General features: G+C 36.2%; 1 pseudogene; it reads left to right on the top strand.

Annotated features, from left to right (window-relative positions):
- Positions 1-15,049, top strand: part of LOC122733902 — a 40,393-nt pseudogene extending 25,344 nt beyond the window's left edge.
- Positions 15,050-16,047: the final 998 nt, after the last annotated feature.

The following is a 16,047-nucleotide window of genomic DNA, read 5'->3' on the forward strand; positions in this document are numbered from 1 at the left end:
GTGCAAAGGCTTTTCAATTTTATGTAATCAAAATTATCCATTTTTCCTTCTATGGATCTTCCTATCTCATTTGGTCATGAACTCTTCCTCTCTCTATAAATCTTACAGGTAATTTCTTCCATGCTTAGCTAATTTGGTTATGATGTCCTCCTTTATGTCTAAATCATGTATCCATTTTGAGCTTATCTTACTATACAGTGAGGTGTTTGTCTATTCCCAGTTTCTGCCAGATTTTTTTAGTTTTCCCAACAGTTTTTGTTGAATAGTGAGTTCTTATACCAATAGCAGAGATCTTTGTGTTTCTCAAACACTACGTAACTGGGCTCATTTGCTTCTGTATATTGTGTACCTAATCTGTTCCACTGATCACTCGATTTCTTACTCAGTCCCAAATGGTTTTGATTATAAAAGCTTTGTGGTATAGTTTTGAGATATGGTACCGCTAAGCCCTCCCCTTCCTTTATATTATTTCATTGATTTCCTTGATATTCTTGATCTTTTGTTCCTCCAGATGAACTTTGTTATTATTATTGTTATTTTTGCAGGGCAATGAGGATTAAGTCACTTGCCCAAGGTCACAAAGCTAGTGTCAAGTGTCTGAGACCAGATTTGAACTCAGGTCCTCCTGAATCCAGGGCCAGTGCCACCTAGCTGCCCCTTTGTTATTATTTTTAATAGCTCTATAAAGGAATTTTTAGGTAGGTTAATTGGAATGGCACTGAATAAGCAAAAAACTTTAGGTAGTATTGTCATTTTTTATTATATTGGCTTGACCTACCCATGAGTTTTATTTATTGGTTCAATGTTTTTTCTACTTTCAATTTTACTTATCTCTCATTTATTTTCAGGATTTCTAATTTGATGTTTATTTAAGGATTTTTAATTTGTCCTTTTTCTAGTTTTTTTTTAGTTGAAGGTCTAATTTATTTGATTGGCTTTTTCTTGAGAAATTAATGAGCTATTAATATTTCTCCAATTATTTAGATCTGTCTTTATTTGTGTGAAGAATTTTTTATGAATGTGTTCATATAATTCCTGTGTATATCTTGGCAAGTAGATTCCCAAGTATTTTATACTCTCTGAAGTGATTTTAAATGTAATTTTCTATCTCTTCCTGCTGGATTTTGTTGAGAATATAGAAATGATGATTTATGTAGGTTTATTTTATATCTTGCAACTTTGCTAAAGTTGTTTTGGCTAATTTTTAGTTGACCCTTTAGAGTTCTTAACGCCAATATATTATCTGCAAAATTGTAAGATTTTTGTTTCCTCATTATCTAATCTTATTCATTCAATTTCTTTTTCTTGTCTTATTGATATAGCTAACATTTCTCATGTAATATTGAATAACAGTGGTAATAATGGATATCCCTGCTTCACTCATGATCTAATTGGAAAAACTTTTAGTTTCTCCCCATTACAGATAATTCTTTCTCTTGGTTTCAGATAATACTACTTATCATTTTAAAGAAAAGCTCAGTTCATTATTATGTTTTCTAGTGCTTTTAATAGGAATGGATATTTTATTTTGTCAAAAGATTTTTCTGTATCTGTTGAGAAAATCAAATTATTTTTGTTGTTTTTGTGATTGATATAGTCATGTTTATAGTTTTCCTAATGTTGAACCATCCCTTCATTCCTGGTATAAATCCCACCTGGTCATAGTGTATGATCTTTGTGATATATTGCTGTAATCTCCTTGCAAGTATTTTATTGAATTTTTTGCATAAATATTCATCAGGGAAATTGATCTATAGTTTTCTTTCTATCTTTTTTACTCTCCTTGGTTTAGGTATCAAAACCATATCTGTGTCATAGAAAAAAATTATTAGGACTCCTTCTTTACCATTTTTTTCAAATAGTTTATGTAGTATTAATTATTCTTTAAATGTCTCATAGAATTTACTTGTAAATCCATCGGGTCCTGGAAATGGAATGCTTAAATAATCCATAGAGAAAAAACTTGAAAAAGCCATAAATGAGTATTTTATTTCCTCTTCTGTTAATCTGGGCCAATTATGTTTTTGCAAATATTTATTCATTTCACTTAGATTGACAGTTTTATTGGCATATAATTGGACAAAATAGCTCCTAATAATTTCTTTAATTTCATCCTTTTTCAATTTTGACACTGGTAACTTGTTTTTCTTCTTTCTTTATATAAATCCAGTTAGCCAATGGTTTATTGTATTATCTTTTAAAATTATAAAATGAACTCCTAGTTTCATTTTTTTGGTTCAGTGTTTTTTCTACTTTCAATTTTATTTATTTTTCCATTTATTTTCAAGATTTCTAATTTAATGTTTAATTGAGGATTTTTAATTTGTTCTTTTTCTAGTTTTTTTTAGTTGCAGGCCCAATTTATTGATTGGCTCTTTCTTTATTGATAGAAGTATTTAGAGGTATAAATTTCCCCCTAAGTTCTGTTTTGTATCCCACCTAGCTGCCCCTGGAGAACATTTTCTATCATGAGTTCTTTGAAATTGTCTTGGATCGATTAATGCAGAAATAGGATTAATGCTATTATGTGTATATATATATATGTGTGTGTGTATATATATATATGTATATGTATAGAGATATATAGATATAACCTATATCAGATTACCTGCTGTCTAGGGGAGGGGGGAGGGAGGGGAGGGAGGGAGAAAAATCTGAAATTGTAAAGCATGTATAAACAAAAGTTGAGGACTATCTTTACATGTAACGGAAAAAATAAAATACTTCATACATTAAAAAAAAAAAAAAGAAATTGTCTTGGATCATTGCACTGCTAAGAAGAGCCAAGTCTACCACAGTTGATCATCACATAATCTTGCTGTTACTGTGCACAATGTTCTCCTGGTTATGCTCACGTCACTCAGCATCTCCAATTAATTTTTAATCTGTGTTTCAAAGGCCCTTCATGGAATGTAATTTTCATTGCATTATGGTCAGAAAAAGATGCATTTAATATTTCTGATTTTCTGCATTTTTGGTGAAGCTTTTATGTCCTAATACATGGTCTATTTTTGTGAATGTCCAATGGTCAATTGAGACATAGGTAAGCTCCTTTCAATTCTGATTAAATATTCTCCAGAAGTCTATCATATCTAACTTTTCTAAAATTTTATTCATCATTGTCATTCTCTTTAACAAAATTATTGATTACATTCATGATTTGTTCTTTGACCCACTCATTTTTAGGATTAGGCTATTTAATTTCCAATTAATTTTTTTAATCATAAAAGTATTTTGTTATTTTTCAGTTACATGAAAAGTAGTTTTCAACATTTATTTTCATAAGATTTTTAGTTCCAAATTTCTCTCCCTCCCTTCCCTCCCTCCTCCCCAAGACAGAAAGCAATCTGATATGGGTTATATATGTACAAATACATTAAACATATTTCTGCATTAGTCATATTATGAAAGAAGAATCAGAACACAAAGGAAAAACCTCAAAAAAGAAAAAAAACAGCCAAGAAGTAGAAACAGTATAGTTCAATTTGCATTCAGAATCCACAGTTCTTTTTTTCTGGATGTGGAGAACATTTTCTTTTTTTCTTTTTTTCTTTTTTTTTAGGGCAATGAGGGTTAAGTGACTTGCCCAGGGTCACACACCTAGTAAGTGTCAAGTGTCTGAATTTGGATTTGAACTCAGGTCCTCCTGAATCCAGGGCCAGTGCTTTATCCACTGTGCCACCTAGCTGCCCCCAAACTTTAATTTTTTTTTTTTTTGGTCAGGTCAATGAGGGTTAAGTGACTTTCCCAGGTCACACGGCTAGTAAGTATAAAGTGTCTGAGGCCAGATTGAACTTAGGTCCTCCTGAATCCAGGGCCAGTGCTTTATCCACTGTGCCACCTAGCTGCCCCTGGAGAACATTTTCTATCATGAGTTCTTTAAAATTGTCTTGGATCATTGCACTGCTGAGAAGAGCCAAGTCTATCACAGTTGATCATCACACAATGTTGCTGTAACTGTGCACAATGTTCTCCTGGTTATGCTCACTTCACTCAGCATCTCCAATTAATTTTAATCTGTGCTTCAAAGTCCCTTTATGGAATGTAATTTTCATTGCATTATGGTCAGAAAAAGATGCGTTTAATATTTCTGCTTTTCTGCATTTTTGGTGAAGCTTTTATGTCCTCATACATGGTCTATTTTTGTGAATGTCCAATGGTCAATTGAGACATAGGTATGCTCCTTTCAATTCTGATTAAATATTCTCCAGAAGTCTATCATATATAACTTTTCTAAAATTTTATTAATCTTCTTAATTTCTTTCTTATTTATTTTATGGTTAGATTTATTTAGGTCTGAGAGGGGTAAATTGTGGCCCTCCACTATTACTGTCTAGTTTTTCCTGCAACTCATTTAACTTTTCCTTCAGATTAAGGCAGTGCCTGAAATTTTTTTTCTCAATTTTCATCCAGCTACATAATATACTTTTTTTTACCTTTTCTCATTGGCTGTGTTTCAAGATCTGGCTTTTAAATCAGAGCATCAGCATGGCGTTGAGAGAAATTATATTGAAACATGTTCTATGTTATAACCTAATTATATTTTGATACTGGTTTTTAAAGTTACTTATCAGTCCCCCAGAATTGGATCTCTGAGTACAGAAACAAAACTTGTTCCCAGCAATGATATTGTGTATTCTTGGAACCATATGAGCTATGATAACCAGTGTTGTAAGAGTCCCCACAGCTCTGACACTGTGCGATTTTATGGTCAAAGGTAGTCCTAAAATTGCAGGTTCCAGTGGCTTTGTAAGCTCTGATATTCCTTCCCCAAAGTACCCTCCCACCTCTGATATTCCCTATTCTATGGCTTATTTTAGGCTTGACACATGTTCAAATCTTACAGAAACAGACAATTTCAGTTCTCTGACTCTGACCAGTTCCTTCCAAGTTTAATAATCTAGGCAGGAATTTCTCATCTAGCTCATCCCCCATGAATTGTAAATTGCCTCCAAGCTCAGACACTCTCACCTTCTTAAGTTTCATATTGTGGATGCTACATAAACTCCTAGTTCTGATATGCAGAGTCTACACTTCCATCCAAGCAGGGAATTGACACAATATAAAATTACTTTTTTTTATGGAGCAGTGAGGATTAAGTGACTTTCCCAGGGTCACACAGCTAGTATGTGTCTAGTGTCTGAGGTCAGATTTGAACTCAGGTCCTTCTGAATCCTGGACCAGTGCTTCATTCACTGTGCCACCTAGCTGCCCTATTAAATAACTTAAAAAAAAATTTTTTTTTGAGGGGCAATTGGGGTTAAGTGACTTGCCCCAGGGTCACACAGCTAGTAAGTGTTAAGTGTCTGAGGCCGGATTTGAACTCAGGTACTCCTGAATCCAGGGCCAGTGCTCTATCCACTGCGCCATCTAGCTGCTCCTAAATAACTTTTTTGTCAGTTTTTTCTTTCAGTTTTTTCCTTTACATTTAGATTAGGTTTGGTATATTTGAACTTCTTCTGGCTTTCTGATTCTGGGTATAAGTTTTAGTTCAGAGGATCACCACTGTGATGATACAGATTATTCTGTAATATGGCTGGCATCTCATACCCCAAATAAACTTTTTTTTAATTGTTTCAGCTTTACCCATTTTTCTGTATAACTTGCAACTCTGATCCCATAAACAAAGCATATTCCCCCAAATTATATTGTATGCCCTCAGGACTATCTGAGGTTAGATAACTTATATTCTAAGAGCCCTCCCAGCTCTGACACTGTATGGTTTTATGGTTTATCCTAGTCCTGAAATTGTATGTTCTAAGATATTCCCTGGCTCCTCTCACCCTTCCTCTAAATTCTCTGCCAGCTCTAACATTCTCTTCTCTACAACTACTCCCAGGCCTGCATTGTGCATGCTCAGCTCCCACAGAATGAGACAATTTTAGTTCTCAGGCTTTGACCATCTCTCACTTTCTGCTGTCTAAATTCTCTTGCAAGTTTGATATTCCAAGTTGGAAGTCCCCATCTAGCCCAGGCCCCATTGATTCTAAATTGACTCTAAGCTCAGACATTATATGTTGGGACATACATGCCTTCCCAAGTCTCATATGCTGGCTTTTTTTTTTTATCAACTCCCAGTTTTGTTGTTCAGAGCCTGGACTGCTCTCCTGGTCCTGGCATTCACCATTGTGCTGATATAAATTACACTGAAATATACGTTGCATCTTCTATACTAAATACACTTTAAAATTTTACTTGTCCCTCCCTTTACACTTGAACTCTGAGCAAAGAAATAAAACTCCTTTACACCTGAGGTATGTATGTTCTTAAAGACTTCCAAACTTTGCTAACCTCTGTTTTAAGATTCTTCCCAGATCCTACACTCTAAAGTTTTAAGGTCATTCCTAGTCTAGAACTTGGATGTTCTAAGGACTTTCCTAGCTCTGATATCACTTGTTCTACCCACCTTGCCAGCAGAGACAGTCTGTGTGCTCATACCCCATGGGATCAGACAATTTGTGTCCTCATGGTCTGCCCATTTTCCACTTTCTGTGTTTTAAGGTCCTCCCACCTTTGACATTCCAAGAACCAACACTCCATCTAGATCAGGAACGCTATATTCTAAATTACCTCTAAGCACAGATATATTAGTTTCTCTATGCCTTCCAGGGTTCTTATTTCTTTGTCTACTTCCAGTTTTGTCATTCTGACCTGGACTGCTGTTCTGGACATGAAATTCTTCATTCGAAGCTCTATCTGTCCTCCAATATATTCCCCTGAAAGCTACTTTTTAATGAGACATTCTATTTTCTAAAGACCCCTATAGCCCTATTATTTTGTGGTTTAAAGGGCCCACCTTCCTCTGATATTCCAGGGTAGTTTTTTTCATTTTTTACTTGTTTAATCTGTTTTAGTATGTTATATGACATAGATGTATTAGCAATGCAACTACTTGAGAGCACAAATTGTTTCTTTTGAATTTTGTGTACTTTATTTTTTGAGCAAATATTGACCAACAATAATATTGATATCTATGGAAGCTTCAACCTTTCAAGACACTGCAAACAATCACTGTTGTCCATTATTTTTGTCCTTTTCCTTTTTAAAAAATGGGACCGGATCAGGTACTGTATGTTCATCTTTTAACTTTGACCGTGTTATTCAGGAAATGAGAGTTAATTCAGAGGATCACTAGTGTGCTGATATAAATTATACTGACATATATGTGGCATCTCATCCCTAAATATATTTTGTTATTGTTATTTAATTTTACCTGTCATTTCTCAGAGGTTGTTACTTTGAGTACAGAAACAAAACTTCTTCCCATCAGTGATAATTGGGTTTTCCTCAGACCATCTGAGCTTTGATAAGCTATGTGCTAAGAGCTCAGCTCTGGTCAAAATTAGTCCTGAAATTGCATTTCCTAAGCGCTTTCCAGGATCTGATATTTCTTCCTTCAAATGCCTTCCCAGTTCTGGCATTCTCTTCTCTATAGTTTCTCCTAGGCCTGATATTTTGTGTATAGATCCCCTGGAATCAGACAATTTCAGTTCTCTATGACCATCTCTCACTTTCTGTGTTCTGAGGTTCCCCCCATGGTTGATAATCTAGATTAGAGGGTCCCATCCAGCTCAGGCCACATCCATTCTAAATTGCCTCCCAGCCATTTCAAGCTATGCCTCCATTCTACATTGGGTAGAACCCCTCAGCTGTCATACTCTGGCTTCTATACAAACTCCCACTTCCAATAACAACAACAATAACAAATAGCTAATGATTATATAGAGTCTACTATGTTTCAGGCACTGTGCTCACCCTAGCCAGAAGCTCTTCAAGGGTGGCACAAACCTCCTAGCATCAGTCTTCAGCTCCTCAGCTCCACAGGTGCAGTAACTTATCCATGTGGCTGCTAGAGAGGCTAACAGTAAGAAAAGAAAACATAATAAAGATGAGATTGCAACCCACACTCAAAGAACCTGTGTTGCTATTGAACAAGCACCTTCAAAGAGAATTCTAGGGAAGAAAGAGCTTTCCAATGCAGGGGAAAGGTCGGTTTTGGGATGCACTAAAGAAGAAGAAAATTCTGAAAGGGAGCAAAAGAGCAAATGGTAAAATGTTTGATAATTCAGATTATTCATTTGAGGTAAATAAAAGAAAGAAGATTTGAGTCAGTGAGGAAGAGGAAAGAAGAAACAATAAGAGAACTTTATTAGTGGGAAATTTACTTTGTCTCCTGTTTAAAAAAAGAGCTGTTCCTTGATTCCAGCCAATAGCACTTTATCCAAAAAAATGGCTGCATTAAAACACAAAGTTCACCCTGAAGAGAGCATTAACGATTATGTTGCTGCTGAAAAGGCACTGAGAAGCAGCAGCATTCAGAGTGCAGAGACATTGCCCATCAGAGCTGAAATTCGAGCTGACGCTCCTCTGAGGGCGAAGAGATAAGTGTTTTTGGGGAACAACCTCCCTTCCAAGCCTGAGGAGGCCGCCACTCATGAACACTCCTCTGACTGTGGAAGCATTGGAGCAGTAAAATTGTGAGAAGCAAAGACGCTGGAGTTGGCCAAGGGTGTGACTATGTCTTCCTTGAAATACTGATGCTGTACAACTTGCTTTGAGATTAAGTGACTCTGGGGGCATCTAGGTGGCACAGTGGATAGAGCACCAGCCCTGGAGTCAGGAGGACCTGAGTTCAAATCTGGCCTCAGACATTTGACACTTACTAACTGTGTAACTCTGGACAAGTCACTTAACCCCAATTGCCTCACCAATAAAACAAACAAAACAAAACAAAACAAAAAGCAACAACAATAACAAAAAAGAGATTAAGTGACTCTGAATTAATGGGAAGAAAACATGCCAAGCTTTATGGTAATAATGGCAAGGTTCAAACACCACACACTCCTGGCAAAGATTTGCAGAAATCCATCAAATTTAAGCACAAACTTAATTTCCCTCCTAAAAACACAAGATAGCATTCTGAAAATGCATTTCCTATAGAAAAAGCTAATTCCTTGAAAAAGAAAAAGAAATGGCAAAAAAGTAGAAAAAAAGTAAAAAGCAAATGGAAAAACCCAGCGACTCCATCTTAAACTTTTCTATGTGGTGGATAACTTACTAATAAAGTTGTATTCCATTAAAAATGAAAATGATTATTTTTAAAAAATTTGATCCTCACAATAATCCTGGGAAGTGGATACTATTATTATCCCCATTTTACGGATGAGGAAACTGAGGCAAATGAAGATTAGGCGACATACCCAGAATCATATAACTTTTAAGGTTCTGAGGCCTGATTTGAACATAGATCTTCTTGACTCCAGTCCTAGCACTATATCCAAGCACTGCAATTCTCCTTTCTAAGCTCTATCCATCCATCAATATATCTGTAAAATGGGGAGAATAATAGCATCTACCTCTCAAAGTTTTTGTGAGAATTAAATGAAAAAAAATACTTGTTTATTTTTCAGATATTATATTTTCTTAAAAAAAATTTTTTTTGATGAGGCAATTGTGGTTAAGTGACTTGCCCAAGGTCACACAGCTAGTAAATGTCAAGTGTCTAAGGCTGGACTTGAACCCAGGTCCTCCTGAATTCAGGGCTGGTGCTTTATCCACTGCCCAGATATTATATTTTCTAAGGAGCCTGACAGCCTTGTTATTTTATGGTCAATGTGCTCTTTTCCCTCTGATATTTTGACTTGTTTTCCCCCTTTGATTTATTTCATTGCTTTTAGTATATAAAGGGCATCTCTATATTAGCAATACAATTATTTAAGATCATAAATTATTTGCCTTGTGAATCCTGTGTACTTAACCTTATTTTTTCCAATAAATATAGCAATACTTATAAAAAACCCCAACAATAATATGTTCAGCAGCCTTAAAAACCTTGAAAAGAAACACAAGCTTTTGCTTTTGTTCCATTTTTTCTTTTCATTATTTTCCCTTTTTTTTTTTTTTTGGTGAGGCAATTGGAGTTAAGTGACTTGCCTAGGGTCACACAGCTAGTAAGTGTCAAGTGTCTGAGGTCGAATTTGAAATCTGGTCCTCCTGACTCCAAGGTTGGTGCTCTATCCACTGTGCCACCTAACTTCCCCTGTGCCACCTAGCTGCCTCCATTATTTTCCTTTTAATTCATATCAAGTATTGTGTATTAAAATTTCCATTTTGGTTGTGTGATTCAGGACATGAGTTTTAATTCAGAAGATGACCATTGTGCTTAAAGATATTATATTCATATATATATAAATATATATTGCATTGTATGCAATATTCTTTTTCTAGTGTTTTTAAGATTTAACTTACCTTCACAATAATTTGTTCTCCTTAGCACATGCAAAAGACTCCCCAACACTGATATTGTGTTTTCTCAGGACCAAGCTCTGATCATTCATATTCTAAGAGCTCTTAAGCTCTGATATCATGAGATTCTATGGCAAAAACTAGTCCTGAAATACTATGTTCTAATGAATTTGCGGTTTCTGATATCTCTTGTTCTACCTACCATGCCAAATCTGATATTCTCTTCTTTTTCCCTTTCCTCTTATTTAATCAGTTTTAGTATGTGAGCATATATATATCAACCATAAAATTATTTAAGGTCATAAAATTTTTCCTCTTCTGAATCCTGTGTAGTTACCTTATTTTTTCAAATAAATACAGCCCATTTAGTAACAACAATAGTGGCCTTACCTTATGAAAACACCAGAAACTTTTAAGTTTTTGCCTTTACATTGTTTTCTTTTTTAATCCAGATTAGGCACTGTATATTCAAATTTTCTTTTTGGCTGTGTGAGTCAGGACATGAGTTTTTTTTCCCCTTTCCTTTCCCCCCCCTTTTTTCCTTTTTTTCTTTCTTTTCTTTTTTTCTTCCTTTCCTCTAAATTAATAAAGTATTTTTTTCCGCCACATGTAAAGATAGTTCTCAACTTTTGTTTATACAAGCTTTACAATTTCAGATTTTTCTCCCTCCCTCCCCTCCCTCCCCCCAGGACATGAGTTTTAATTTAGAGAATCACCATTGTGTTTATAGATCTTATATTGCCATACGTGTTGCATTTCATACCAGAAATATATTTAATTTTTAAAAAATTAGCTTTCTTTCCCCATAATTTAGACCCATGAGCACATAGACAAAATTACTTCTCATCCATGACATCATGAGTTCTCAAGAACATCTTAGCTCGATAATCTAGGTACTAAAAGTTCTCCCAGCTTTAACAGTGTGTTTTTATTTCCAAAACTAATCCTGAAAATGTATATTCTAAGAACTTTGATCTCTCGGATATGACTTGTCCTGTCTGCCTTTTGAGCTCTGACATTCTCTTCTCTCTGGCTTCTCCCGGGCCTGACATTCTGTCTGTTCACATCCCATGGAGTCAGACAATTTTTGTTCTCTGATCACCCTCCACTCTCTGTGTGCTTAAGTCCATCCCAAGTTTGATATTCTAGGTTACAAGTCCCCATAAAGCTCAGGGTACAAGCTCAGATATTCAATGTTGGACATACCCTCTAAAGTCTATCTTCTATCCATCCTCAAATCTATTCTCTTGAAAGGCATTTCCAAGTCAGACATTGTATTTTTAAAGACCCTCCCAGACCTGTCATTTCATCTTCAAAGTCTACTCCCTCCTTTGATAGCCAAAGGTGTTTTTTTTTCTTCTTATCAATTTTTGTATGTTAATTTACATCTGTATATTAATAATGCAATTATGTAAAATTAGAGATTTTTCACTTGTAAGTCCTGGGTGCTTACCTTATTATTATTTTTTTTGGTGAGGCAATTGGGGTTAAGTGACTTGCCTAGGGTCACACAGCTAGTAAGTGTCAAGTTGTCAAGTATCTGAGGCTGGATTTGAACTCAGGTCCTGCTTTATGCACTGCACCACCTAGCTGCCCCATACTTACCTTATTTTTTAATAAATACGGTCCATTCATTAAAAATAATAGTCATATATACAGCATAGTTAGCTCTTGAAAACACTGTGTACAACTACTTTTTGTCAGGCATGATACATTCCCATTTCCCCTTTGGCTGTGTGAGTCAGGATATGAGTTTTAATTCAGAGCATCACCATTGTGCCGATATAAATGATATGGTCATATAGGTTGAATCTCATATACTTAATAAACTTTTTTTTTTTTTTGGTGAGGCAATTGGGGTTAAGTGACTTGCCTAGGGTCACACAGCTAGTAAGTGTTAAGTGTCTGAGGCCGGATTTGAACTCAGGCATTCCTGACTCCAGGGCCGGTGCTCTATCAACTGCGCCACCTAGCTACCCCAACTTTTTTTTATTGTTCAGATTTACCTGTTCTTCCTTATAAGTTATTACTCTGAGCATAGACACAAAGCTCGTTCTCAGCAATAATATTGTGTGTTCTCAGGCCACCTAAGCGCTGATAATCCATATTCTAAGAGCCCTCCCAGTTCTGACACTGTGTGGTTTTATGGCTCATCCTAGTCCTGAAATTAATTATATGTTATAAGGCCATTTTTCTTGCTCTTCCATCCCTTTCTCCAAGTTCTCTCCTCTCTGTCTTCCTCCACGCCTCATATTCTGTGTTCTCAGATCCCACAGAATTGGATAATTTGTGTCCTCAGGCTCTGAACATCTCCCATGTTTCGTTTAAAGGTCTCTTACATCTTTGATATTATTTGTTTTACATGCCCTCCCAAGTCTACTATTCTACCTTCTATTTGCTCACACCCTGAGTTTGGATAACTATCCTTTTGCAGAAATCTTCTCTTTTAAGCTCTACCCCACCTTTGAGATATTCACTTCCAATGCATCCCCAAGTCAGACATTCTACGTTCTAAATAATCGACAGGCCCTGTCCATTTTTGTTCAAAAGATTGCTTTCCATTAGTTTTTTTTTCTTTTCACTTATTTAGTCTTACTATATTAAATTGCACATTTTCCTTTAGAGCAGGATCAGGATAGAGCTGGATTATGTTAAACTGTGTGATTTAGGATATGAGTCTTAATTTAGAGGATCACCATTGTGCTTTTAGAAATTAGTTTGAAATATGTGTTCTTTTTTTTTGTTTGTTTGTTTGTTTTTCGGTAAGGCAATTGGGGTTAAGTGACTTGCCCAGGGTCACACAGCTAGTCAGTGTTAAGTGTCTGAGGCCGAATTTGAACTCAGGTACTCCTGAATCTAGGGCTGGTGCTTTATCCACTGTGCCACCTAGCTGCCCCATATGTGTTCTTTTATACCAAAAATATTGAAAATACTAAAAATCTACTTTTTTCTGTTATTTTTTTCCCCTTTTCATTGTTTTCCATTGGAATCAGAAGAGGCATAGCATGTTTAGCTCGGCACTTTGGCTCTGTGATTCAGGATAGGAGTTTTAATTCAGAGGATCACTGTTGGGTTTATATAAATTATATCAAAACAAGTGTTTTATATCATACCATAAATATACATTTAAATATTTTTAAAATTTAACTTCCTGTTCCCATGCCTGGGAAGTCTGAGCACACAAACAAAAGCCCTTTCCATTACAGGTTCTCAGCACCAACTTAGCTCCAATCATCTATGTTCTAAAAGACCTCTCAGCTCTAACACTGACCAAAGCTTGTCCTGAAATTGCACGTTCTAAGGGCTTTCCCGACCATACTATCCCTTCTTCTAAGTACCCTGTCTTCTTCTTCTAGGCCTAACATTCTGTGTGCTCACATCCTACTGAATCAGGTCATTTCTTTTCTCTGACTTTAACCATTTCTTACTTTTTATGATGTAACATGCTTCTCACGTTTGATATTCTAGGTTGGAGGGCCCCATCTAAGTTGAGCCTCATGGATTCTAAATTACTCCCCAGCTCAGACATTCTATGCTGGGCAATACCCTCTTTAGTCTCATATGCTGGCTTCTATATCATCTCTTGGTTCTGATATTCAGAGCCACAAGTGCCAAACCAGCTTGGAAATTCTTCATTCTGGGTTCTCCAATATATTTTCTGTTTGACTCCTTGTTTTCTAAAGACTTTACCATTTTCCTAGTTACTTTATGTTCAATAGTCCTGTGATCCTCTGATATTCAAGGGGTTTTTTTCCATTTCACTCATTTAATCAGTTTTAGTTGTGTTAAATGCCTTATATTTATTAGAAATACGGTTATTTAAAGCCATAAATTGTTTACTTTGTAAATCCTGTATACTTAATTTTCTTTCTTTATAAATACATTCATTCACAATGACAGCAATATGTACAGCAGCCTTTCTCCTTGAAAATGCTGCAGGTAATTACTTTTTTTGCCAGTTTTTTTCTTTAAGTCCAGATTAGGAATGATATATTCAAACTTCCCCTTTGACGGTATGATTCAGGCTATGATTTTGAATTCAGAGGATCTTCACTGTGCTCATAGATGTTATATTGAAATATATGTTGCATTTTATACCATAAATATGCCCTTTATTGCAGGGCAATGGGGGTTAAGTGACTTGCCCAAGGTCACACAGCTAGTAAGTGTCAAGTGTTTAAGGCCGGATTTGAACTCAGGTTCTCCTGAATCCAGGGCTGGTGCTTTGTCCACTGTGCCACCTATCTGCCCCAAAATATGCTTTTAAAAATGATTTAAAAAAATTATCATCTTGCCTTCCATAGAACTTGGACCCCTAAGCACATAAACAAAACTCTCTCCCAGTACTAATATTGTATGACTTTGGAGCTCTGATAATCTTTGTTCTAAGAGCCCTGCTGGCTCTGACAGTGTGGCCTTATAAAGGCCCAAATTGGTCCTGAAATTGTATGTTCTAAGGGCTTTCCTGGCTCAGATCCCCTAAATGCCCTGCCTGCTCTGGCATACTCTTCGCCCTCTCTTCTCCTAGGCCCTTCATTCTGTGTGCTCACATTCCACTGAATCAGACCCTTTCTCTTCTCTGTCTCTGACCATCTTTCTGTGTTCTAAAGCCCCTCCCTCCATGTTTGTCATTCCCAGTTTCAGGCTGACATCCAGTTCAGGTACTCGATTCAGAATTGCCTCCAAGCTCATTCATTCTCCCTTCCACATTCTCTCCCAGATTTGATATTCCGGTTTTCATGTCAACTCCTGCTTTTCACACTCAGAGGAAGACTACCGTCCCAACACTGGGAGTCTATTCTGAGCTCTCTCCAACCTCCAATATACTCTCTCCAAAAGGCCCTGCAAGTCAGACAACTATGATTAATGCTCCCTTTCCGCTGGGGCATGTTATGGTCAAAGCCTCCTCCTTCCTCTGATATTTTAAGTTTTTTTCCCCTTCCTGCTTATATCTTTATTTTTATGATATTAAATTACATACATACATGAAATACAGTCTTTTGAGAGCAGAAATTGTTTTTATTTTAATTCTGTAATACTTTTTTAGTAAATGACTGTTCATTAATAATAATAATATTTACAGCAGCCTTAATCCTTCAAGACACTGTGTGTAATTGTTGTATTTTCAGTTATTTTCTCCCTATTCTCTTCTTTTTGTTTCTCTCTTTTCCCTCTCTCTCTTTCCCTCTGTGTCTTTCTTTCTCTCTCTTTATTTTCCTCTGTCTGTCTCTCTCTGATTCTCTCTGTCTTTTTTCTTTTAGTTACCAGATTAGGTACCTTACATATTTGACTGATTAATATAGGATATGGGTTTTAATTCAGAGGATCACTATTATGCTGGTATAAATTATAATGTAATATAGGTTGTAGCTAGGTGGCACTGCAGTGGATAGAGTGCCAGGCCTGGAGTCATGAAGACTCAACTTCCTAAGTTCAAATGTGGCCTCAGACACTTACTGCCTGTGTGACCCTGGGCAAGTCACTTAACCATGTATATTTCAGTTTTCTCAGCTGTAAAATGAGCTGGAGAAGGCAATGGCAAACCACTCTAATAACTTTGCCAGGAAAACCTCAAATGGGTCATGAAGATTCAGACATGACTGAAAAAAACACTAAACAAGAACTCTCCCAACTCTGACACTCTGATGGGGAGGGGGGGAGGAGAGCAGTGTCATGATCTAAGCTAGTCCTATAATTCTATGGTCTCATATTATGATTTCTTTGTCAACAGTCAGCTCCGAGATTCATAGCCTGGGTTATGTCCCAAATATAATTTCTTGAAAGATACCTCCAAATCTCACA

This window comes from Dromiciops gliroides, chromosome X, assembly GCF_019393635.1.
Source record: "Dromiciops gliroides isolate mDroGli1 chromosome X, mDroGli1.pri, whole genome shotgun sequence".
NCBI lineage: Eukaryota > Metazoa > Chordata > Mammalia > Microbiotheria > Microbiotheriidae > Dromiciops > Dromiciops gliroides.